At 41.7% G+C, this 25,022-nt stretch overlaps 1 protein-coding gene across 1 annotated transcript in view; it reads left to right on the top strand.

Moving 5' to 3' along the window:
• Window positions 1-25,022, top strand: part of NEK1 (NIMA related kinase 1) — a gene marked incomplete in the record, with an annotated part of 3,475,820 nt that overhangs the window by 2,771,812 nt on the left and 678,986 nt on the right.

The following is a 25,022-nucleotide window of genomic DNA, read 5'->3' on the forward strand; positions in this document are numbered from 1 at the left end:
TCTTTATAGAGTAGTTGTTTTGAAGTTTTGCTAATCTAGTGTGGTTCCTTGCACTTGAGTGAAACTTTTACTAACTTTGTGACTTTCATTGCTGGTTGTGAACTTTTGCTGATAGTGACAGGATGTCTAAAGAGACTAAGCAGTCCAGTTTTAAAAACTGTGATTCTTGCACACCAAAAATGTCAATCACTGATGTACACACTAGTTGTGTGTATTGCTTAGGTGCCTTCTACCTGCAGGATTCCTGTTCTATTTGCCATGGGTTTAGTTCAGGAGTCCTGCAAGAACGGAAAAACAAGCTAATACTTCAGGGTTTGTTAAAGGGGCCTTTTGATTCGGCTGTTGAAGGGACTGAAGCCTCCAACTTCTTCAGCTCCAGCTTCCGAGCCGTCGAAGAGACCTGAAAAATTTAGTTCTTCAGATCCAAAACCTGTCGGTTCAAAAAAGGAAAAATCTACATCGGTTTCACTTGCAATTTCGGAACCGTCTAATAGTTGAAAAAGGAGCCGGTCACCTTCCTTGGATCCGATTCGTTTGGTGCAGCAGTCTCCTTTATTGCAACTGGTGGCAGGTAGCCCCAAGTCCTCCCATTCCTCTCAGTCATCCAGGAGCCTTTTGGATGATGATGTAGAGTGGGTGCTTAGAAGATTGCTTCATACACTGACCCTGGCAAAAATTCTCATCAGACCAGCCCAGATGGTCATGGAGCCGACCTCAGTAGCTGCTTTACCTTCTGTTCCACCACTGACTCAGTCGAGTTTGGAGCCAGAGTGCCTGGAAGTCCTGGTGGTGGAACTGTCGGACCCGAAATCTATTCCAGAAGTTTCGGTGCCTATCACCACTCCTACCTCGGCGATGTCCATTGAGAGGTCTGGGGGCCGAGACTCCCTTGTCGGTTCTGAGAGGGAGAGTCAAACTGGACCCTTGTCAGATCCGACTCTCCCACTTGGGGCTTCGGCGTAGGTGACTTTGGCACCCACATCAGCCTTGGAGCCATCCTGCTTGGTGCGGGGGAGATCTCCTGATTCCTTGGAGCCAGAGGCTCTCTTGGCCCAGGATCATGGTGCCTTTGAGGTGATAAGGAGTGTGCTTTCCTTTGAGACTGCTGCACCCTCTGCTCTAGCTACTGTTCCCCCCAATGGGCCAAGTCAACCTCTACACCATCCCCCCAGCCCCAGTGTAGGAAACCAATGCCCTGGGATGCCCCAATGGGTGAAACGCTCTCTTCCAAGACCTCACCGGAACATCCCCCCAAGGAGGTCCCTTGGAAGATAACGTGTAAGAGGAAACACATAGACTCCCCTGAGTTTGTCACATCTGATACCGATTTAGAGAACTCAGAAAGGGTCCCCACAGTCACCCTCTGAGGATGTCTCCCTTTGAGACATCTTCGAGATCTTGAAACAGAGAGGTGGCTGGAAAACCCTCTCCCCTTCTGAAGATGAGTCGGTATACCTGGAGGCATTTGGTTCTCGACCCTCCACCTCTTGGGTGTGTCCACCTTTTGACCAGCTCCTGGGTGTAGTCAGTTGAAAGACGTGGGGCTCTCTAGCATCAGTGGAACCTGTTCCAAGGAGGCTCAACAAATTCATTACAGCCTCGGAAGACAAAAAGTTTCTGACCAAAGATGTCCCAGTAGATGCTATGGTGGTGGCGGCAGCCACCAAGAAGGAATTAGCTGAAACTTCTGCATCTGTCCATCCGCTGAATAAGGAGTCTTGAACGATGGATCGATACGGGAAGTGTATGTTCTCTTCAGTGGCCTTTACCCTTAGGTTGCTGAATTACGTATCCCATTTGACTCATCTTCAGAGGGATCTCCTCAAGGAGCTAGGAGATATCCTCCAAGGTGTTACAGCTGAGGTGGTACCTGACAAGCTCTCAGCTTGCGACCTTACCCTCTATAACAAACTCCTCCATGCGCCTCATTTTTTATGCAGCTGATGGAGTGAGCAGGGCAGCAGGCACAGGAATAGCTCTGGGGAGACATTCCTGGATGCATCTTTGTGAGTTTGCTGAACCCTTCAAGTCTTCCTTTATTGACCCCCCCCCCCTTTTGACTGCTCGTCCTTGTTTGAGCCAAAAGTGAAGGAGACTCTTACCAGGAGCGAACAAGATGGCAAAACTCTATCTGCTGTGGGAGTGTGTTTCTCCATCCCTACCAAACCTTATCCCAAAGGTCAGAAGGGTGCAAAAATGTGGCTTCAGATATCTAAAGGAGCTTTGCCGGACACTCCTGATGAATTTTCCTCCAGGAAAAGAGGGGGAAATAATGGAAGACACCACTCTCATGGCAGAGGAGGTCCACAGAATCAGGGCGACAGAGACATTCTCTGGTAGGCCCTTCCAGCGCTCCTGAAAGGAGGCCCACCTGTCCACTTCTGGAGGCAGTTGGGAGAGATTATCCCTGTACTCAAAAACCTGGCTAGATGTCGATTAAAACAAATGGGTACAGTCCATCATATCCAGGGGATACAACATTCCTTTTTCCCTTCCATCCCTTCCAAAAAAGTCAATCCCGGACATACCACCTGGTCAAAGGGATCAAGCAACCCTAGAAATTCAAAGGTTGATGAGAAAAAGTCATCCAAGAAGTCCCCACAGACCAAATTGGATCTGGAATTTACTCAGAGTTCTTTCTAGTTCCAAAAAAGACAGGGGACTGGAGACCAATTTTCGATCTCAGCAGACTGAACAAGTCGGTAAAGAAGACAAAGTTCCGGTTGATGACACTGCAGTCTATACTCCCTTTTCTGGGACAAGACAATTGGATGTGCACCATAGATTTTCAAGATGCGTACTACCATATAAAGATGGACAGGTAATCCCGAAGATATTTATGCTTCCGGCTGGGAGGCAGTCATTGCCAATTCAGAGGTCTGCCCTTTGGTCTCACTACAGCCCCCAGAGTATTTACCAGATGCATGGCAGTAGTTACGGCTCACCTGAGGCGTCAGGGAATTCCGGGTGTTTCCATACTTAGACGAATGGCTTCTGACCGCCACCACTGAGCATCTACTAACCAGGACAAGAGACACCACCATTCATCTCTGCTCAGAGTTGGGCATTACCATAAATCGAAAAATCTGCCTTGTTGCCATCACAGCATATTACGTTTATAGGGGCAGACTTAAACACAAAAGACATGGTTGCAAAACTGCCTTATGAAAGAATTCAAACGCTACACCATCAAGTGTCAATATTGCTTATGAAGGAAAATGTGCAGGCAAAATTTGCCCTCAAGTTCTGGGTTCAATGGCAGCTGCAATAGCATTTGTCCCACTGGCGCATCTACACATGAGAATATTACAGTGGTACTCTTTGCTCAGTGATCCATGCAGGAGTTTCCCATGTCACACAAGATTCTCATTATGAACACTTGCAAGAGGAACCTACAATGGTGGCTTCAGTCCACACACAGGTAACGATAGGCAGATCATTTGTTCTCCCCCAACCTGTAGCTACAATGACCATGGACGCTTCCCACATAGGGTGGGGGGGGGCATTATCTGGGACAGACTGTCCAAGGGACTTGGCGAGAACACTGATACCACCTGTGCATCAGTGTCCTAGAGGTGAGGGTGGTGCTTCTGGCACTGCAAGCATTCCAGAGTTCTCTTCCAACAGGTACAGTTGCAATACAAACAGACAATGTCTGTGGTGTGGTATATCAACAAACAAGGTGGAACCAGATCCTATCTCCTCTGTCGAGAGGCTCAGCGAGTATGGCAATGGGCAATTTCTTCTCAGCGTTTTCTGACTGCAATGCACATCCCGGGGAAATCCAACATGATAGCAGACAGATAAACCAGGGCAATTCTTATTCCTCACAAGTGGTACCTGAATCAGGAAATTGCTAACCAAATTTTCCGCAAGTGGGCCCAGCCTTGCTGCGACCTCTTTGCCACATCCATCAACTCCAAATGCAGCAGTTACTTTGCCCTAATTCCCCCTCCGGAGAGTCAACAAAGGATGCACTTGGTCACGATTGGCCCCCGGGACTTCTGTATGCTTCCCCCCATTTCCATTAATACCCAAGATCCTCCAGAAAGCCAGATCGTTGAGTCACAGGCTAATTCTCATTGCTCCTTACTGGCCCTGTCAGATATGGTTCCCTTTTCTATGGCCCCATCTTTGGGAGGAGCCTTTGATCCTGAACCCAGTACCGGATCTTCTGACTCATCAGTCAGGAATGCTCCACCCCTCTCTTCAAAGCCTCAAGCTGACAGCTTGGTTACTCCTCTTCCCCTCTTAGCCTGGCTTCCAGAACTATCCCGGCCGGTGCAACACATTCTGGTTTCATCACACAAGAATGCAACCAGGAAACTTTATGCAAGCAAATGGAAGAGATTTTCTTGTTGGGCTGACAAAAATATATAGACCCCCTTTACAGCCCCTATATCTGCAAGCCTGAAATTCTTAACAGAAACTTTTAATCGGGGTGCAGTGGCAGCCACGGTATGAATTCAACTACCTGCCATATCAAACTACCACATAGGAGACATGGGATCCAGTATAATGTCCCACAGATTATGCAAAGTCGTTCTGAGGGGTACATTCCTTTTAAGACCTCCCATAAGAGAACCACCACCTCCTTGGGACCTCAGTCTGGTGTCATCGTCTTTAATTCTCCCTCCTTGCCCAGTAAAGTTTTTATCTTGGAAGACAAATCTTTTTAACAGCCATTACTTCTGCTAGGAGGGTTTCAGAACTGCAAGCTCTGTCTGTCCATTCGCCCTGTCTGATTTTTCACAAAGACAGTCTCTCCCTCAGGACAAATCCTTCTTTTCTGCCAAAAGTTTGTTCTGAGGCCAATTTAAATCAGTCTATTGAGCTACCAGTATGTTTCCCCAATCATGGCAACAAGTTAGAATACAAGCTTCACCAATTGGGTGTGCATAGGCAGTTACGTTTTTACTTACATAGGACAAAGGAATTTAGAAAAGTCTGACCAACTGTTTGTTTCATTCTCAGAAAACAGAAAAGGAACTTCAGTTTCAAAAGTCACCTTATTGAAATGGCTTACAGACACCACTACTTATGTCTATAACTCTCAGAATGAAGAGCTGCTGGGAAAAATTAGAGGGCATTCAACTAGAGCTATGTCGACTCCCACTGCCTTTCAAGCTAGGCTCCCTTTGGATTCAATTTCTGCTGCAGCTACATGGGTTAATCATCATACCTTTATCACGTATTACAAAGTAGATGTGGACTCCTGGAACAGGGTATCCTTTGGTTCCACTGTTCTGAAGAGTTTATTCCCTTGAGTCACCAGAGAAAGAAGGTGCTGGGGATGCTGTCCCAACCATTAAGAATGAAGGCGAGCTAGGACAACATAACATAAAGAAGTTATGTACTTACCATAATGTTCCATGTTTGTTGTCCATAATCTCGCTTTCATTCTTACCTTACACCCCTCCTTCCCCCCCTCCTTCCCCCTTCCTGGAGGATTGACAGGAATTTTCTGAAATAGCCTGATTCCCTTCATACCTTATGAATTATGGGCAGAGGATCTGTTATAGTTCTTGTATTGGTTGGCATAGTCTAGTGATTAGTTCGCTCAAACAAGATCTGGGTAACAGTCGCTAGGGATCTTGGGATAGGATGTAGCCTCGAGCCAGTGAAAGCTCTCGAGCTTTAGTATGCACCCGAGTCAGAACCGATGCTCGGTTCTGAACCCAACCATCAAAAATGAAGGTGAGATTATGGACAACAAAAATACAATGTTACAGTAAGTACATAACTTCTTTTTTTTTGCTGCACTGTTAATTTATCAGTGTGACAGTTACATCAAATAATTCAGTTACTTACTCATGCTAACCCAACATAATTACAGCTGGAACCCAAAGTGACATATTTGCCTCCTTACCACCCATTAATATCAGGGCTATAAACATGGCAGTGTATGTTTAGTATTCTGCACTTGTAAGTAATTTTAAAAATCATTTCAGTTTGTAATGTGGTGTGAACCAACTTTTGGTTTCTTCATTAAAAAGTGTTTCCATGCATAAAAATGCATGAAAACACTTAATGCAGAAACCAGAGGTTGTTTTGCACCATTAAACATGATCTCTAAGAATGCAGACAGAAAGGAGCCCATCCTACCAGCATGAAAAAGGATGAAAGGGTAACCAGCTCTGAGCAACTCTCAAATCCAGTTCACTAAGCTGGTGACAGCCTGTCAGTGGCTATGAGTGCCAAGCATGCAGCAGAGCAACTCATTCCATCTCCAGATGGTCACAGAATGTAGCTGAATTAGACACAAGCTGCAGAATTAATGCCTGTTGGTTTTTATTTCTCCTCCTACCCATCAAAGAAAACCTCCTCCTAACTTTTCTTGACAAAAGCTTCATGTTTTTTATGATTTGGGTGCGTTTTCTACTACGTTATTATATATGCATTAGTGTTATAAATATAGGTCAGTACCTATTTTTTTTGTTATCAACAAGCCCTTTTATATCCTACATCAGTAAACCGAACTCTGCCATAATAAAAATTTTGTTTTACTTTGTTTTCTTTGTGCTTCTATTACAAAGTGGTGCTTCATAGTCTATTAGTTTTTGTGTCATTTTTATGTAATATTGTCTCAAATGAACCTGATCACTTATAAAAATACACAGTTCCCTCCCAAACCAAGAAATAAACATATTTTGTGTGTGTGTATGTGTATATATATATATATATATATATATATATATATATATATGAATATAATTATATTATTATATTATATTATTTTATTTATATAAAGTTTGTATAGGCATAGAGTTGATAGTCCAACATCAGTGTAATGCTTCATCCAATGTTGTCCTTTAAATTCTGTCAGGCAGAAGGACAGCTATTGTAAATCATGTCAGTTTATTCCGCCTGCCTGCTGTAGTTTATTTCTGAAGTTATCTTTTCTATCCTCATGTTGCTAATTAGCCTGTAAGTATTTCAAGTGCTATAGCTGTTTTTAAAGGGTGTAGTGTTGCTGTCCAGGCATAGTGATTGCACATCCTCCTGCAGTTTAGTACAAGAAGGGGCAATGAATTCCAAAGCCTGTGACATACCAATCTAAACAGACTTTGATGGCCCTAAATCTCAATAACAGCTGTGAAAAGGAAATTAAATAAAAGGTTATTTGCTCACCGATGGTTACAAATCTTAATTCTAAACATTATTCAATGTGCATGTTTTACGTTTTAATTACAACCATCAAACTCTCATATTTGATCTACTTAAACTCACAGAGTTTCAAGTGCATTTATTTTCTTGCTCTCTAGCATGCCTTGTCATTATAATTGTCTCATATTTGCATGCATTTCTGGATATAGATTGCCACAACTAACATGCAGTATTATCTATTGGTTTCCTTCACATAATATATTAGTTTCCTTGTTTATTAAACAACAACTTTTATAAGACATCCTACAGTGACAGCAAAATGAAGTGAAGTAGTTGTTTTGACACTGTTGTCTACTAACCTCAATGGTTTTATATCACATAATGTATTGCTTTTTCATTCAGTCTTTTACTTGTCTATCTCTTCCTTCCCTACTGCCATTGTGCCCCCGTTAAAAGCAGCATAAACACAGTTTAAAGTTTGTAAACAGGTATCTAGCAGACCGTATGCAGCATAGGTCTTCCATTTAGTTAAGTGTATGCTTCCATTTTTCAGTAACATTTTGACATGTAATGCTTTCCTTATTAATCAGATAGTTATTTTTTGTCTGCAATACTGGTTGCTGTGGTATTAAGGTATTATTCAGTACGCAACTCATAACAGCAAGACTGTCTTCCTTCCCAGCATTAAGAATATAATGAACCAGATATGTGCCGTCATTTAAACTTTGAAGAGATGTGGATGTGCTTGTGAATGTTGAATTCAAGTCTGGATGCCAGAAGATAATGAAACTCGAAAAAGTAAGGCAGAATGGTGAAGTGCCATGTCCAGTAGCTCTTCTAGGTCTCTGCAGCAAGAAAATGTTTTGTCCAAGAGTTAGGAAAATGTTGAAATCCAGTGAGATGTAAAGTATCTCAAAACATTTTTTCTGTGGAGAGATTGTGTTTATTTTTCATTTGTGTGTGTGTGTGTGTGTGTGTGTGTGTGTGTGTAGGGGGGGGGGGGGGTTGGCATAGTGTTTAATGTGCTTTTTACTTTTTTTTTTTTCTGTCAACAAACTAACTTTTGTGGACTGGTTACTGTTTTACCAGCATTTGCTACTTGATTTCCCTGGGAAAGAGACACCATTTTGGCTTGACCATGGAACAGACTACTGATCCCATGGTTGGTCCTTCCAGACAACAAGTTAAGCAAATAGCCTTTGCCACCACAGCAGGCTATAACTTTGCCTCAGCCACAGGTGAGTGACTCTGCTGTGGCCATTTGTTGTACCTCAGCCGACTCAACTTTTATCCCTGATCCCTTTGCTGTAGCACCTACAGCCACTATGGACCCAGGAGTTAATCACATCACCTGCAGCTGTTGAGATCCCCTAAGTGGGCAAGGGAGAGCCAGTTTTGTCAATCCTGGGAGAGGGAATGGGGAAAGTTTCCCTCTTTTGTCAGAATGCTGTGCCCATCCCGGGAAAAGTAGCTCATGCCAATAGGAACTTTTTTCCTGTCAAAAAGAAACCAAAAACATAGCATGTAAATACTCATCCTCAAATTTATTTGCATAGGAGTAATGTAGTGGGTGTGGCTAAAAAAATAATTTCTGCTATTGCGCCTTCTTGTAAACTAGTTTTGGGTAAAAGAAAGAGATTCCACTTTTCCTGAAGAGATTCATGATTCTGAATCTGACCAAGAAGATGCAGGGATGGCTACAGTTTTTTTCCTCAGATTTGTGATTCAGACTAAGAAAATAGCTCAGTTTCTGATCCTCCCTGTGTGTGTGTGTGTGTGTGTGTGTGTGTGTGTGTGTGTGTGTGTGTGTGTGTGTGTGTGTGTGTGGGGGGGTTCTTTCTCTGAGACTGTTGCTAGAATGTGCCAATGTTTTCAGTGGGAGAATACTGAGGTTTCTCTGTCCATCAGAAAATGCTATGAGGTTTTACAGAAGGGATTTCTCATTCCTCCTGTTCTGTCTGCTTTAGAGGATGTGTATATTACTGATAGCAGTTTCCTCTGATTGCCTGCCAGCTGCTCTTAAAAAGGCAGATATGATGTATAAAGTTCCTCAGTCTTATAAATTTGTATACCTTATTCCCATACCTGACCCGTCAGCTATAGCTTTAGTTGATTCCACTGCCGCTAAGCACTTAGTTAATTCCAATCCTATCCTTTCTGATAACGATGGGAGAATTGAACGAATTCACCAAAAAAAAAAAAAATCACCACTGCAAGCTGTGGAGACAGGCTGACTAAGTGATTGTTGCCTCCAAATAAGTCCAAAACTGCTGTTCATAAAAGCAAGCAATGTTTATTGTAAAACACAATGAACTGAGTGCTTTCGTCCACCATAAACCTAGGGCATCTTTAGAGTTGAAAACAGAACATCACTCAGTCCTTTAAATAAGGAAAATCAAATCTATATTATCTAATATAACTGTTTAAAGACATACACCATATCATAAAAAAAATAATTCTGAAAAAAAAACATATAAAAATTTGCACTTTAAAACCTTGTATGTGATCAGGTATATGGATACCCTGTAATAAAAACATTGTTATATTAGCTGTGTCAAAGCCACTATTTTAACTGTGGTCTTAGCTTCAATATGCTGCTGATAGAACAGGCTTTATTAATACCAGGGCTAGCCATGGCATTCAATCTTAGTTGCCATGCCAGTTCTTTATATTCCAACATATTTTTTGCATCCACCCCCCACGATTATTCATTTGCACTCTATCTATAATAAAAATAAACATTTTTTTAAATTAATGCATTTGGTAGAATGGACATAGAGAGCATTAGTAGTTTTCTTATTTTTTATATCTCGTGTGTGTTCTGCCATACGTTCCCTGAATTTTCTAGTAGTTTTCCCTACAGGAAATGCAGGAAGCAACATAAACTGAATAATCTGTATTACACTTGCCAGGACAACATAACGTTTTGTTGTATCCAGGAATAAACAATATATGGACCATCATTAACACATTTACACATTCTACAACTACTTTTAAACATTTTCAAATTTAAATTTCTGTGTTTGTATGTGGACCTATTCCCACTTTCAAACCAATTTTTCAGGCTTCTCCCCTTACAATATGTGACAACAGTTCTGTCCCCAAACTTAGAAACCAATTCTTGGGAATATAGCATAGTCCAGTGGTTGTTGAGTATGTCAACTAAATATTGCCCGCAAAAATTATTGTACTTTACAACCAAGGCTCCTTATCAACTCTTCTTAACATCACTCGTCACAATGTTTACCTGTAAATCCATTTTCAAAATGGATGCAAATTTGTTACCTCAGAATTTTATTATTTCTTTTTTAACTTTCTTTAAAAGATACATGGGGTAACCCCTATCCAGGAACAACCCAATCAAAGTTTATAATTCAAGAAGGAAATTAGCATAATCACTGACTAACCTTGAAAGTCTGACCATTTGACCTTTGATAATGCTTCTTTTTTGGTGTGGGTGATGACAACTATCATAATGCAACATTGCATTAGAATAAGTCTCTTTTCTGTATGTGTTGGACCCCCACCTCTTATTAACAAGGTCCTTATTGATATGAATGTCTAGGTAATCAATACTTTCTTAGTTAATCTTGTTGGTAAATCTCGAGAAAGTAGTGGTTTTACATATATAATCAAAAAAGTCCACAAACTCTTCCTCATTTCCTTTCCACAACATCAGTATGTCATTTAAAAATCTAACATACCTCAAAATGTTTTTCATGTGTCTAGAAGTGAATATGTAGACTGTTTCCCACTCTGCCAAGACTAAATTAGCATAAATGGGTGCACATTTTGCACCCATTGCTACACCAGACATTTGTTGAAATAATTGTCCTTCGAAGTACAAATAATGACCACACAAGGCTTCATGAAAAAATTCCATGCCTTCCTCATGTGGTATTGTTGTAAATAAATGAATCACATCCACTGTTATAAAAAACACATTTTCATCAAAATCAGTGTTTTTAAGGACAATGCCAAGAATCTTTAAGTATGTGTATGATAATCCAATATGTACTTTGCATGGTGGTCAATAAAGGCTGATAAAGATTCAGTTTTCTACCTACCTGCTGCTACTATTGGTCTAAATGGGGGATTTGAAACACATTTATGAACCTTTGGAATACCAAAGATAGATGGAATTACTGGTGTTTCTGTTGTCAAGAATTTATATTCATCTTTGTCTATTTCCCCCTGAAATAGTGCATCTAAAAGCCACCAATCAATTTTTGCATAAGCAACATTAATCTCATTGTTGGAAATTCTTGAGTACGTATTTGTATCATTCAAAATCTCATACATTCTGCCTAATGTCTTCTATGTATGGCATAACAACAACCCCCCCATCTGCTTTTATGAGACAATAATCTTTTGGTAGATGTCAAAGCTTTTAAACATGAAGGTTCACCAGGGGTCAGGTTGTCTAAAATTTTTCTAGTCTTATTAATCGTCTGAAATCCCTTTCACATAGTTGTTCAAACAGTTAAACAGTAGGATGAGATGGTGGAATAAAAGTACTTTTCTTTATTAATAAGTTCTCACCTCTATAATCAATATGAGTTGTTTCACTAAAAAAAAAATTGAAATTCAAATTTCTTGTATACATTTTTAACCTAATTAACACATCAGCAATGTCCATTTTAAATTCAGGCACAAAAGTAAAGCCTGTCTTAAAGAGTGTCACAAGATTAGGTGTAACATCCAAAGCACTAAAGTTGAAAATTTTAAAACCATTGTTGTGTATGGCGGTGGGGTGGGGGGGGGGGGGTGTGCACCAACATCAGTACATATTGCCTTTCTCCCCTACCATCGTAGGGCTGCATTGCCCATCTTCTTCACCTGGTACTGTTTGTTTTGATTTCTTTAGTCAGTCGGAATGCCTTAACGAGGGCTATTCCAAAAAAACGTTCATTCTGAAAATGATGGGAGAATTATTGATAGGCATGGGAAAGAGTGTATACTTCTGCTTCTTTGATTTTCAGAATTTTTAATTGTCAGGCTCATTCATATGTTAATTTGTTCTGACCAGTTGTAAAACTATGAGGAAAATTTTATCTGCAGTTTTTTCTTGTGAGGGAAAAAATCTGCTTTAAATAACATAGTTTCTTCTATTGCTCAGCACAGGTCACTACACTTTGTTTATAGTGTGTGCATGACTCTATTGATGCTTTTTCCAGGGCTATGTCCACTGGTACTGTGTTGAGGAGGTTTGCTTGGCTGGTTCCTCAGAACCTCCTAGAAGATGTTTAAAAATGAGATCCGATGTCTTCTGTGTCTGGCTTTAATCTGTGGGTTATTGGATCGGACTCAGATCAAATCCTGGCCAAATCCTCAACTTCAACTGGCTGGGTTCCACCTCCCCTTCCTACAATCCTCCTGCTCCTCAGCATATACTTCAAATCAAGTTTGCTGCCATTCCAGTCAGCAGCTGAATCCATGGCTCCATTACAGTGTATCCTTTTTGGTGATGACTTTGCTGTTCTTCCCCTACCTTTTGCAAATTGTTAGTGTTAGGTTAGCTAGACTTGGGTGTTTTTCTTAGGATTTATCACCTTTTAGTTAGTATATAGTTAGCAGTGGGCTTTTCCCACCTTTTGAGATTTTTTACTTGTTGAATTTTGTCTCTCTGTTTAACTTCTCTGTGGTTTGTGGTAGGTTAATGCAACTTTTACTGCTAGTGTGTGCTGGTCTTTTTGGGTCTATATCATGACCGCGAAAACCTCTTTCAGCGAACGCCTCTTTACCAAATGCTACCCAGTGAAATCTAACTACCTCAAACGGCCATTCCAGTGAATTTTTTCTTAGGAGAAAAACCGCTTGGACAACTGCAAACCTGACAAAATTTAAAACCACCCCTAACTAAATATATCAACTCCAAGATCGCACTATAGTAGGGACAAGGGAAAATTCCCAATGATGGTCAAACATTTTCCCCCCTAGGAAAAAATTCACTGAAATGTCCGTTCAAGGTAGTTAGATTTCACTGGGTCGCGTTCGGCAAATGGTCATTCGCTGAACGCTATTTTCCCGGTCCTGATATAGTCCCATCTTTTTATGGTCACGTACCCATAGATAAGGGGTTCAAAAATGTGTTACTTGTGGGCATGGGCTGCCCTCGCAAGATGCACATGACATGCACATATTGCTTTGGGGCTGCCCACTTCAGTTCCCCCTATTCGATTTGTGAGGGGTTCTGGTCGGGTCCAGGGCAGGTAATGGGAGGAGGGGGAAGTTAGTCTTGAAAGGTTTCCTTCCCACTGGTTCTTCCTTGGATTTCAAGACTTCTAGAGGTGGGACTGTAAGAGTCCTCCTCAAGCTTCATGGCTGGACCATCATCTGGTTCACAGACCCAGAGGTCTCAAGGCCATTGAGACCCAACAGTTTCAGCTTTGATTCCTCAGAGCCGGTCACCCACTGTGCCAACCACAAGTAAGGCTCTGTCTCCAAACTGAAGTATACCAAGCTTTTTTTTTGGCCAAAGGAGTTCCATCAGGTCAGGTAGCTTCCCCCTTCAACTCTGCAGGAGATGTCACCAGACGCTTCTCCTTCCCCTCCCTCTCCCCTGGTTCCAAATCTCATCAGCTTGGATCCAACATGTGCGTTCTTTGTTAACAAAGTGACCCTCCAAGCCCCCATCAGTGGCTTATTCCACTTGGTCTTCAAGATAGGTGGGCAGTTGCAAAACTTCAGACTTGGAGCAGCTGATGAGGTCCTTGCAGACTCATGCAATTAGCTCTTATTCCTTCAAGTCTTGGGCCCCATCCTGGAACCTTGGCTCCATTACCCTGGTTTCCTACCTTGGCCCCTGTGGATCCTAAGTCCCTCAGGTCTGGCTGTGTTTTCTCCATTGCTGTTGGATCCAACCACTTGGCCGATTTTGGCTGCCAATCCCACCTCAGTCTCATTAACTCAGTCTGTGTTGGAGCCAAGTGGACCTCAGAGCCGTGGCATCAAGGTTGGTGTTTCTGAGTCAGATTCAGCTGTCCCCACTTCAGGCTCATCCTTCCCGCTCAGAGCATTGGCCTTCAACAACTCTGCACCACTCTCAACACTAGAACAAGGGTTTTTTTTTTTGGGTTCGGGCATACTTTGGTTTCTTCAGATCCTGGGACCGTCAGCTCAAAATAGCCAGCTTCTGCCTTTAGTGTTATAAAGAGTATGTTCTTTGCTCAGGAGATGGGTAGGTCTTCCTCAGTTGGTGTTCCATCCCTCCTCCTCGTCTGTGCCTGCGGCTAGTCATCAGCATGCTCCTGGACAGCTTATGTTGGTTGATCTCCAGTCCATCCCCCTTGTTTGGCTTCCTGCCTCTTCCCCCTCTCTTCAGGCTTTGCAGATGCAAGAGGTCTCAGGCAAGAGGTTGTGCAAGAGGAAGCACCTTGACTGCCCTGAGGAGCCCCTTACCAAGGATACTGTCCACAAGGAAGAAGAGGGGCCCCCTAAATCACTGCATGATAATGGCTCCTTTGACTATCTCTTGGAACTTCTTTGCCAGCATGGCTTCGGTGGTCCAGCTGCAGTGCTAGCTCCTTTGACCATCTCTTGGAACTTCTTTGGCAACACAGCAGCTGGACCACAAAAGCCCCTTATCCATACGAGTCAGTATTTTTGGAGGCTATCAGTGTGGGCCCATCCATGCCCTGGGTTGTTCCTCCTCCAGACGTGTGCTAATAGATCTAGCCTTTCAGAGGGAGTGGATGGAACCTTACATAGGAGAGTCCATTCCTAAGAAGCCTGATAATATTCTTACTTGTTTGGGCCTGAGATTTAAAATACACTTACTCCGAGTGAACCAGATGTGAAGACGCTGTCCTCTATAGGAGTATGTTTTTCTACCCCAAAGAAAAGGAATCAATAGTGGGGCAAATGTTGCTTGTTTTTAGAAAACTGCCATAGCCCTCCCAAGATGCTTCTTCTGAGGGATTCCTCTGTGGCTGGGGGGACCATATTGGATGCTGCCAATGGGGGAGGGGCAATCTGCAAAATCGATTTCTGCAGAGCTTTCTCCAGCTGGCCCTTTCAGTGATCCTGAAGGGTTGCTGACTGACCTCCTCTGGAGGCAGTCTGAGGTTGCTTGGCTGTTCACCCAGAAACTTGGGAGGCCATCATCTCGGATACAGGGTTATTGAGAGTCATGTCCAGAGTTTTTGCAATTCTCTTTTTAGAAATTCCAAATTTAGGTCAGAAACAGCTTCCAGACATTCCACCCCATCAGAGAATGTTGGCAGCAGTAGAGATTCTGAAGTTGCTGGCAAATCAAGTCATCCAAGAGGTTCCACCAGACCAAAGAGGATCTGAGGTCTACTTGAGGTTCTTTTTTGGTACCAAAGAAGAAAATTACCTCTGTTTTGTATGTGAGCAAACTGAATCCCTTCATGAAACAGACAAAATTCTGGATGGTCACAGTGCAGTCTATTCTACATCAGCTGAGGAAGGACAATTTGATGTGCGTGATAGACCTCAAGGATGCCTACCATTATTTGAAGATAGAGAAGTGCTCCAGGATGTTTCTGCACTTCAGGCTGGGGACCAGTCATTATTAATTCAGAGCTTTGCCACTCAGTCTCACCACCACCACCCTGGGGGTTCACCAAACTTATGGCAGTGGTTGCAGCCTAGCTCCAGCTGCAGAGATTTCAGGTCTTTCCATACCTGGACAATTGGCTCCTTACTGCCAGTACAAGAACATCTCTAATCATGGCCAGACATACCTTACTCCAAGTGTGCGGCCATTTAAGGATAACTGTCAGTTACCTAAATTCGAGTCCACAGCCAGTTGAGACATTCATTAGTCTTCATTAGCTGCTTAAATACCATCAACCAAATTGTCAAACTCCCAAGCTCCAGAGTAATCTGCCTTTGATCCCAGGCAGTGTCTGTACCTACCTTTGCAAAACCCCCAGCTCACGCAGTTTTGAAACTTTTGAGCCACATGGCTGCTTTGATACAGTTGGTTCCTTTAATGAAGTACCATATGATGGCTCTACAATGGACTCTTGCAGTGCAGTAGTCCTATTTGACTCATTCAATGGAATTTCCCGTCAGGTTGTCAAACGTGCGTCACAGTCATAGTCAATGGTGGTTACAGTCACCTTTAGTGGCCAATGAGGAACCATTTGTTCTTCCCCATCCTGTGACCACAGTCACCATGGACACCTCCCTTCGTGAGTGGAGGGGACATTATAAAGTTAGGAAGGAGCAAGGGTCCTACTAGTCTACAGAAGCCAGTGTTCACATCAGTGTCCTGGAGATGAAGGCGGTCTTCCTTGCATTGCAGGCTTTTCAGGATGCCGTCCCCAGTAGTGTGATTTTGATCCAGATGGGACAGTATGTCCATTATTTGGTATCTGAACACGCATGGGGGAATAATATGTTCTCCTCTTTGTTGAGAGGCCTTAAGAGTTTTGCAATGGATGATCTTGTCTCAATGGCGTCTGATTGCAATGCCCATTCTGGGGAGGTCCAACATCCTGGCCGACAGTTTGAGCAGAATATTCTTGTTCCTCATGAGTGGTCTCTGAATCCAAGAGTTGCAGCTTGGATCTTTCAGTGCTGGGCCACTCCATGTTTTGACCTCTTTGCTACCCCCTCCAACACCAAATGCAACAGCTACTATGCCACATCAGGGGCAGTCACCCAGAGATGCTCTTCTGTTTGTCCGTTTTCCAGGACTCCTGTATAGATGGTCTCCAGTTCCCCTGATTGTCAGGTTTCTTCAGAAAGTAGCCCATTGCAGACTGACTTGTGATCATCATAGCTGTCTTCTAGCCTCATCAAGTGTGGTTCCCCTTTCTTTGGACTCTTCTATCATACCCTCCTTGGGTTCTGGATCCCATTTCTCATCCAGTGGGTCTGGATTCTCCCAATCTGCAGTCCCTCAAGTTAACTGCATGGTTTCTCCAGTTCCCGTGATAGCCAGGCATCCCATGCTGTCTGATAGTGTTGAGCATATTTGTCATTCTCCCAAATGCTATCTACTAGGAAAGTGTATTCAACTGAATGGAGGCATTTTGCCATGTGGGAGTAATCTCGAGGGTTTGATCCTTTTTCTGCTTCCTTTAGTTCTTGATTTTCTTACTGAATTGTTTTTCAGGTTCCAGTTTCTGTACAATCAAGATCCAGTTGGTTGCCATTTCTAAGTTTCATATCATATCTGTCGGGATATCTAATTTTCATATCTGTAGGGATAATGTTCCCTTGGCTAATGTAAAAATTTCCAAGGCATTTCCGTAGGACACATTTCTTCTGTGTCCTCCCATTCAGGATCTCATACTTTCTTCCTTGGAATTTGCCTTTCATATTGCAGTTCCTTGCAGAATCTCCTTTCAAACCCTCTTTTACTTCAGACCTAAAATTATCTTGAAAAACTTTGTTTCTGGTGGCCGTTACTTTGGCCAGGAGAATTTTTCAGCTGCAAGCTCTAGATTTTTTTCCTCCTTGTCTGGTGTTTCACAAAGGTAGGGTTTCACTTTGCACCAATCCGTTTTTACTTCCCAAGGTAGCCTCGAGAGCAGCTTGAATAGATCTATTCAACTTCCTGTGTTTTTTCCATAATTTATGAAACTAGGGTGAATACTTGCTGCATTGTTTGGATGTGCATAGATTGGATGTACGTAGAGAATTGAGATTTCACCTGGACAGAGCAAAAGCCTTTAGAAAATCCAGCCAACTGTTTGTTTTCTTTTCAAAACCTAGATTGGGCTTATCTGTGTCTAAAGTGACATTACTACAGTGGCTGTCAGACTGTACTTCCTTTGCTAATGCAATGAGAGGCAAATCTTTGCATGATAAACTTAAGGGGTCACTCTACTAGAGCTGTGGCTACTTCTACAGCTTTCTTTTCCAGAACTCCCTTGGATGAGGTTTGTGCAGCAGCTACTTGGGTGGACCATCACACTTGTATTTCTCACTAAATGCTGGACACTCAGTCTGGATCCAGAGCTGTCTTTGGCTCCACTGTGTTGTGGAATATCCTTCTGTAAATCCTCCCAGAGAGTTTTACATGGCTGGGGACATCACACAATTGAAGTCAGATGGAGAAGACAACTTCAGATACAAAATTATATACTTAGTATAATGATAGATCTCTGTTGTCTCTCTCCATCTAGTTCAACCTTTCTCCCTCCAGCCTCCACCTTTTTTTGGCTAGTCTTGGTGGCTAAGATGCCGAGTGGGAGAGGCTGAGCTGCTTTCTATGTCTTTGAGTCCTTTGTCATCATCCTTTTATGTTAACAAGGTAAATCAGAGGTAGATTAAGGTAGGGCAAACTTGATCTGAGGTATCTGCTTGGGAGCAGGTGAGGTGAAACCCGGTGAGTTGAAGTCTAGTGGATTTGGCCAGCATCAGATCTGATAACCTACAGGTTGAACCAGACGGAGACAGACAACATGGAACCGTCATTATAGTAAATACATAACTTTCGTATTTTATGTTTTCCATTGGATAGAGATTTAGTGTTTGGACCCTCTACTGCAGAGGTGATCAAAAAGTGTGATGAAAGGAGCAAGCTGTTCCAGGGAATCTCCAAGATTTTCAGGCATACTTTTCCAAATTTTCAATCTCCTCATCCAATTTTGGCAACACCCCCCCACCAAAAAAAAAAACAAAACAGTCCCAACAAAATTCAGGTAAACAGATGTTTAAGAAGAAATTGCAAGGGATATCCAAAAATAAGTCTCAAGCCTCGCTAAACCAAGTGCAAGTCCAACAAGTGTTTAAATGACCTTGTAATCAACTCACACAGTGGCCCTCTTTTTCTTCCAGAAGGTCTGAATATCTATTTTTCTCTTTGGCAAAAGATTGTTTCATACAAATGGGTTCTGAAAGTTCTTCATCAAGGTTACAGATGGCAGTGAGAGGAAATTCTTCGTGTACAGGGGATCATTCTTCATCCTCCAGATCAGCCTCATTTGTTTCTACCTTTTCTTTATCACATGCTGTCCCAAGGAGGGATAGAAGCAGTTCCTCCTTCCCAGGTGGGGAATGGTTTTTATTCAAGGATGTTCCTAGTGCCAAAGAAAGAAAGAAAATGTTTGGAGACCAGTTCTGGATATTTTTTTTCCTAAACCTGTTTGTGATCGTGCCTAATTTAAAATTATATCACTTCACAACCTGTTACCATTTCTTCCTATTTCCAATTTCCTGGTAATGCTACACTTAAACTTACTTATCATCTGGTTCCTATTATTTTAGTGAACGCAATGAATTGCGAGCGCTGTTTAGTCGAATGCCTTTATGCGAAATGGCAAAATACTAAAAGCACGAAACAGTGATTTTTTTTTCCTAGGGAAAAAAATCACTGGGCCATTTTTGGGACTTTGCCATTTCCTTCACTGTGGTGCAATCTCGGAGTTGGTATATTTAAGTAAGGAGGTGTGGGGGGCACAGCCCCCCACTTTATTTTGTGTTTTGAATTTTATATATATATATATATATATATATATATATATATATATATATATATATAGATCAGTGATTTTTTTCCCCTGGGGAAAAAAATCGCTGATCTGTGTGTTTGACCTTTTGGGTTTTCAGGGATTGTTAGTTGATTATGTAGTATTCACAATTCTGTGCGTTCGCTTATATAATATAGACCCGTATCATTATATCCCTATTCATCCAGACTTCAGACGTTTTTAAGGTTTTGTGTATCTGGTTCACATTATCAGTTTTCTGCCTTACCCGTTGGACTATCCACTACACCAAGAGTGTTCACAAAAGTGTCAGCCTCCAGTTATAGCTTGCAGGCTACAAGGTATACACATTATTCCATAGTTAGATGACTTGCTTATCTTTGCAGCGTCTTTTTCAAAATGTTTGGAATCTCTTTCTTGGGTGAAAGATTTCTTACATAAACTGGGATTCCAAGAGAACATTCAAAAGTCTTTCTTGACTCCTCTATACAGGATTGTATTCCTGGGATGTCAGCTGGACACCTCCGTTCAAAGAACTTTTCTTCCATAAGAAAAAAAAATAGATCTTTATTTAGATCTATTTCTTAAGTTTGTCTACTCAGGCTACTGTCACTGAGAGAATACCTCAGGATTTTGGGTCTCTTGGCATCTGTGATTCCTATAATACCCAGGGCAAGACTCCACATAAGAAAGATACAGTGGAATATGAAATTTCTTTGCTCCCAGCATCAGCACCTGTTATCTTTTCAAATCCCAGTGCCAGATTTTGTCAGAAGAGAAGTCTTTTGGAAGAGACAACAGATAACTTTAAATCCAGGTCTTCCCTCCTTCCCTTCTCCAAAGTAGTCAGTAATCACAGACACTTTTGCCTTTGCTTGTGGGGCATTTTCAGGTGGGATAAAAGTGCAGCATGTGTGTGGGACCACCAAGGACAGATGCAAGCACATACATTTCAAGGAGATATTTGCTCTGATCAAGGCACTCAACTCTGTGAACCATCTGTAACTCCCTGGACCTCTTCAAATGGTTACAGAGACACAGTACAGTGTTTGTGGTATATCAACAGGTAAGGGGAACCAAGTCATAACCCTTTGCAAACTAGCCATGTTAGTTTGGTGTAAAGCTTCACAGCACAGTCTCACTCTACATGCATGCTTTATTGTCAGAGAAAAATTGTATGGCATACAAGCTGAGTAGTACCAGGAGCAGACCCTCATGAATGGAAACTAGATCAGGGGGTCTTCCAAAATTTGATCCATCTGTGCAGAATTCCTCCAGAAGGCCTCTCTGCCTCCTTCCTGAACAATCAACTGGCAAGATTTTTTTCCAGGACTCCATGGAAGGAGGCCTGTCAGACAGATGCCTTTTATTTTCTTTCTTCAGGGATGTTAGTATGTGGTATTCCACCCTTTCCACTAATATCCATGGTACCTCTGAAGATTCGGAAGTAATCTCCCAAGATAATTGTGGTGATGCCCTTCAGGCCCAGGCAACTGTGGTTCTCCCTTCTTTTGGTTCATAGGTAGGTACTAGGCTATTGGCCCTAGGGCCTATACAAGCCTAGCCAAAAAGGTACCCTTTCTTTCACCACCCAAGAAAATAATTTTCCTGTGTCCCTGTCAAGCAGACCCACAGAAGTGATCCCCGGGGTGAATTTCCTATTACCCATCCAATCATCAAGAATTGCCCTTTTGGAAAGGGCAATTACAACAACTTCCTCACAGACTGGAACTACTCACGCACAGATAGAAGTGTTTGATATACCCTGACATCAGTCATTTTCAGTTGACTGCCTGGGTGATATGATCCCAATTCTTTTTAGGCACCAGTCTACTGAAGACATTGAACAGGTACTAAGGGAGGCAAGAAAGCCTGCTACTAGAAAAATCATGTATTAGCAAATGTAAAAGGTTTTCTACTTGGTGTCAGAAACATAACCAGGACCCATTCAGGGCTAGTTGCTCTCGTGTGAGTTACTGTCCTATGGGCTTTTGTATTCCTTTGTTAAAGTTAATTTATCAGCCATTTCAGCATGTCTATTCATGGATTCTCTTCTTTCAGTGCAGCCTTATTTATTTATTTATTTAACATTTGTTGACCGGGAATGTCCGACTAGGTACCACAGAGCCTGTTTTCAGTGGAGGCCCGGGGAGAAATGCTCCAGATGCATTCCTTTGGAATGTGGGAGGAAACCGGAGTACCCGGAGGAAACCCACACGAACACAGGGAGAACATGCAAACTCCACACAGAAGGCACCCCAGCTGAGAATTGAACCGGAGAACCTCTTGCTGTGAGGTGACAATGTTAACCACTGCACCACTGCACCACTGTGCCGCCTTATGTCAAAATATTCTTGAAAGGGGTTTGTTGAAGAGTTCTCCAAGAAAGCCTGTGGCCTCTTTGTGAGATCTTAATTTTGGGTCAGAGAAGCTAATACTTGCTTCATTTGAACCAGCTAATCTGGCTCACTTGAGGTTTTTAACATGGAAAACACTTTTACTGATTGATCTGACCTCTGCTAAAAGGGAATCTGAGTTGCAGTCTCTTATGGTGAGTTAACCCTATCTCATTAACCATAGGGAAATAGTTTTTCTGAGAATGAATAATCTTTTATGCCTAAAATGGTATCTGAGTTTACTTTAAGCCAAACTATGCATCTTCCGTATTTTCTTTCCTGAACCTAAAAATGAGGGAGAAAGGAATACTGCATTCCTTGGATGTCCACAGACAAACTCCAGTACTATCTTGACAGAAATAAATATTTCATATCTTTGGGTTAGTTGCCCATTTCTTGTGAAGGTAAGAAGGGACTGTTTGTGTCAAAACAGATTATTTCCAAATGTTTTTATAAGGCTATTACATTTTGTCATGCTCACCGTAACAAAACTATTCCAGGCAGGGTCAAGACCCACTCTACCAAAGCCTTGACTTTACCTATGCTTTTTGGAAAGGGATGGATTCTAAAAGTATTCTAGAAGCTGCTACTTGTTCCTCTGTACATACTTTTACAAAGAAATACAAGCTTGATTCCTTCTCCGGGTCCAGACCAAGCTTTGCTTGGACCATTCTCCAGGGACTCCTGGATTCTTCTCCTCCCTCCCAAATGTAGTTAGCTAACGTAGTCTACCCATATAGCTAAGGCTACTGCAGTAGGGATCAGTATGCTGTACAGAGTACAGTTGTGTATGCTGAACTTACCCTTAACAGTACATATTTGATCACAGCTGCAGTAGCTGTTCCATCCCTCCCTCCCTCCATTCCCCTTGTTTTTTGGTGTGTTTTTATGCCAGGGTATGGATTTATTTTGTTCTTAGCATTGTACTTTTCAGAGCTCAGCTTCCATCTCTCTGCTGGCAGGAAAGCCCAGAAGGATTTCACACCCAAACTTGTCTTTTAGCTAGCTTGGGTTGAGCTTGCGTGACAGTTTGGGTGTGTGGAAGGTTCCCTGAAGCTTTGGAAACTGTCCAGCCATTATATCCTTGGCAGGATATAATCCATGTAGCTAAGGCTACTGCGGGAGTGGTCATTCCAACATATACTGTTATGGTAAGTTCCACTTGCACAACTGTACGTTTTGCCTTTTCCAGTATTCTAACAGAAAAATTTTACTAGGGACAATGTAAAAAATTAAATAAAACTTAGAAGCAGGAAGTAACAGGATTGCCTTTCCTTTTGTCACATTCCTCCTCATGTTTAGTGATGTTGGTAAGATCATGTTTGGCTATATGGAAAGTGGCATGGTTGAGTGAAATTAGAGTTGATAGAGATAGCTTAATAAATTTTGCTTCACATTTCATGCCGTTATAGAGTGAATGATGGCAATAGCACTGGTTTGGTCTTCAAAAGCCAGTTTGGTTTTGGAATTAGAAGTAAGTATAGGCATGACGGTGATCATTTCACAGGCGTAGAAGGAACACCAAAGAATAAATGAAAGGATGGAGCTTCTAGCAGTATGTCATGAAAGTGCTTGCAAGGAGGCCAGTCGAGATAAGTGATAAAGAAGAGTTTTATCATTCCAACCCCCCCCCCCCCCCCCCATTGTAGAATATTACAGCCAATAAAGATTTATTTCTCTACTTCTTGGAAGAACCTGGTATATGATATTTGTTTGTAATGCAGTTTCAACATTGTATAATAATATGGGTTAAGATGCAATGCAACTTGAGAGGTGATGTCTCTATAATAAAAGATGGCACAATGCCTAAAGATAAGTAAGCTCCTTATGCTGAGGAAAACTTTCATTATTAAAGACTTGATAGTGTAATTGAGAGGATGGTCCGGTTAAGTCTCAACCTGTAGGATGCATCAACAAAACTGTATGTATAGTAGGATGTTAGAGAGGTGGAGTACAGATATTCAAAATAATATTTTTGTCTGTTTAAGACTAAGAAGAACAGAGCAATAGATCACAAGATTTTTATGTACCCATTTCTGAGTAGTGCATGCACAGGAAGACTGATTCTTCTCTTAACTATGAAGAAGGAGCCATCAGAGATGGTATAAGATAGTAGAGGGATGGATGAATGTTGAGATATTGGTTACAGCTACTCTATTTTTTAGAATGTAATCACTCCACTGACTGGTGTCATTGTTCAGGTAGTGCAAAGTATCTGAAGCCTATGGTTATAGACTCGTATAAAAGATGCATATATATTTAGAAGGTTTTGATTGCCTGCTTTTTTTCTTGTCAAAAAACAGACTTATTTTGAATGTAAAGATGACAAAATTAGGGTAGGAAAAGAGAGTTACTGTAGGAAAAACGTCTGCTAAAAGATAATGAATATTTCCAAAAATTAGAGGGGATTGCTATTATTGGGTGGCTTGTTCAGAAGAGAATCAACTAGGCCAAAGTCACTATAATATTTTTAAACATCCTTAATAAATCCTCACTTTTAAAACGGTGGCATAGGTATATATATTAATAAAACAAAGAAATTATTTTCAGACTTCTGAGATGCCTGAATACTGATCAGCAGGTTGATTTGAGCTCTCTTGGTGTGAAAAGAAACTGTGAAGAAGAAAAAAAAAGAAAAAATGAGGGTGGGGGCAGGAAAAACTCTCAGTAAAATTCAGTTTCTTCTGAGTAATTGCATTTCTTGGATGCTACCAAAGAATACATTTGGATGACAAGATGGAAAATCAACCAGAAAAAGAGAAAAGAAAACTCTGTCTGGGAAGAATCTTTTAGCTGTTCAACAAAAGTTTCGGCTTTGGTACAGGAGAGGTCTTCCAGTAATTTAAAGGAAAAAAAGCAAATTCATTCAGAAGTGTTTAAAATGAAACACTGAAAGAATATATTAAGTTTAAATAATAAAAGACTGGAAAAATAGAGTAAACCTTAATTAGCTATTCAGATGAACTGGTAAAACTGTAAAAAAAGAAAATCAGAGGTTAAAATAAATAAAATGCCGGCAGAGTATGACTCTTTCTAAGAAGAGCTGTTTCAAGAAATATTATCATTAGACGGCAGAGCACACAGAGCAGACATGAAGTCTTCTGCTATA

This window comes from Protopterus annectens, chromosome 2.part1 (assembly GCF_019279795.1).
Source record: "Protopterus annectens isolate FY-2018-M chromosome 2.part1, PAN1.0, whole genome shotgun sequence".
Classification (NCBI taxonomy): domain Eukaryota; kingdom Metazoa; phylum Chordata; order Ceratodontiformes; family Protopteridae; genus Protopterus; species Protopterus annectens.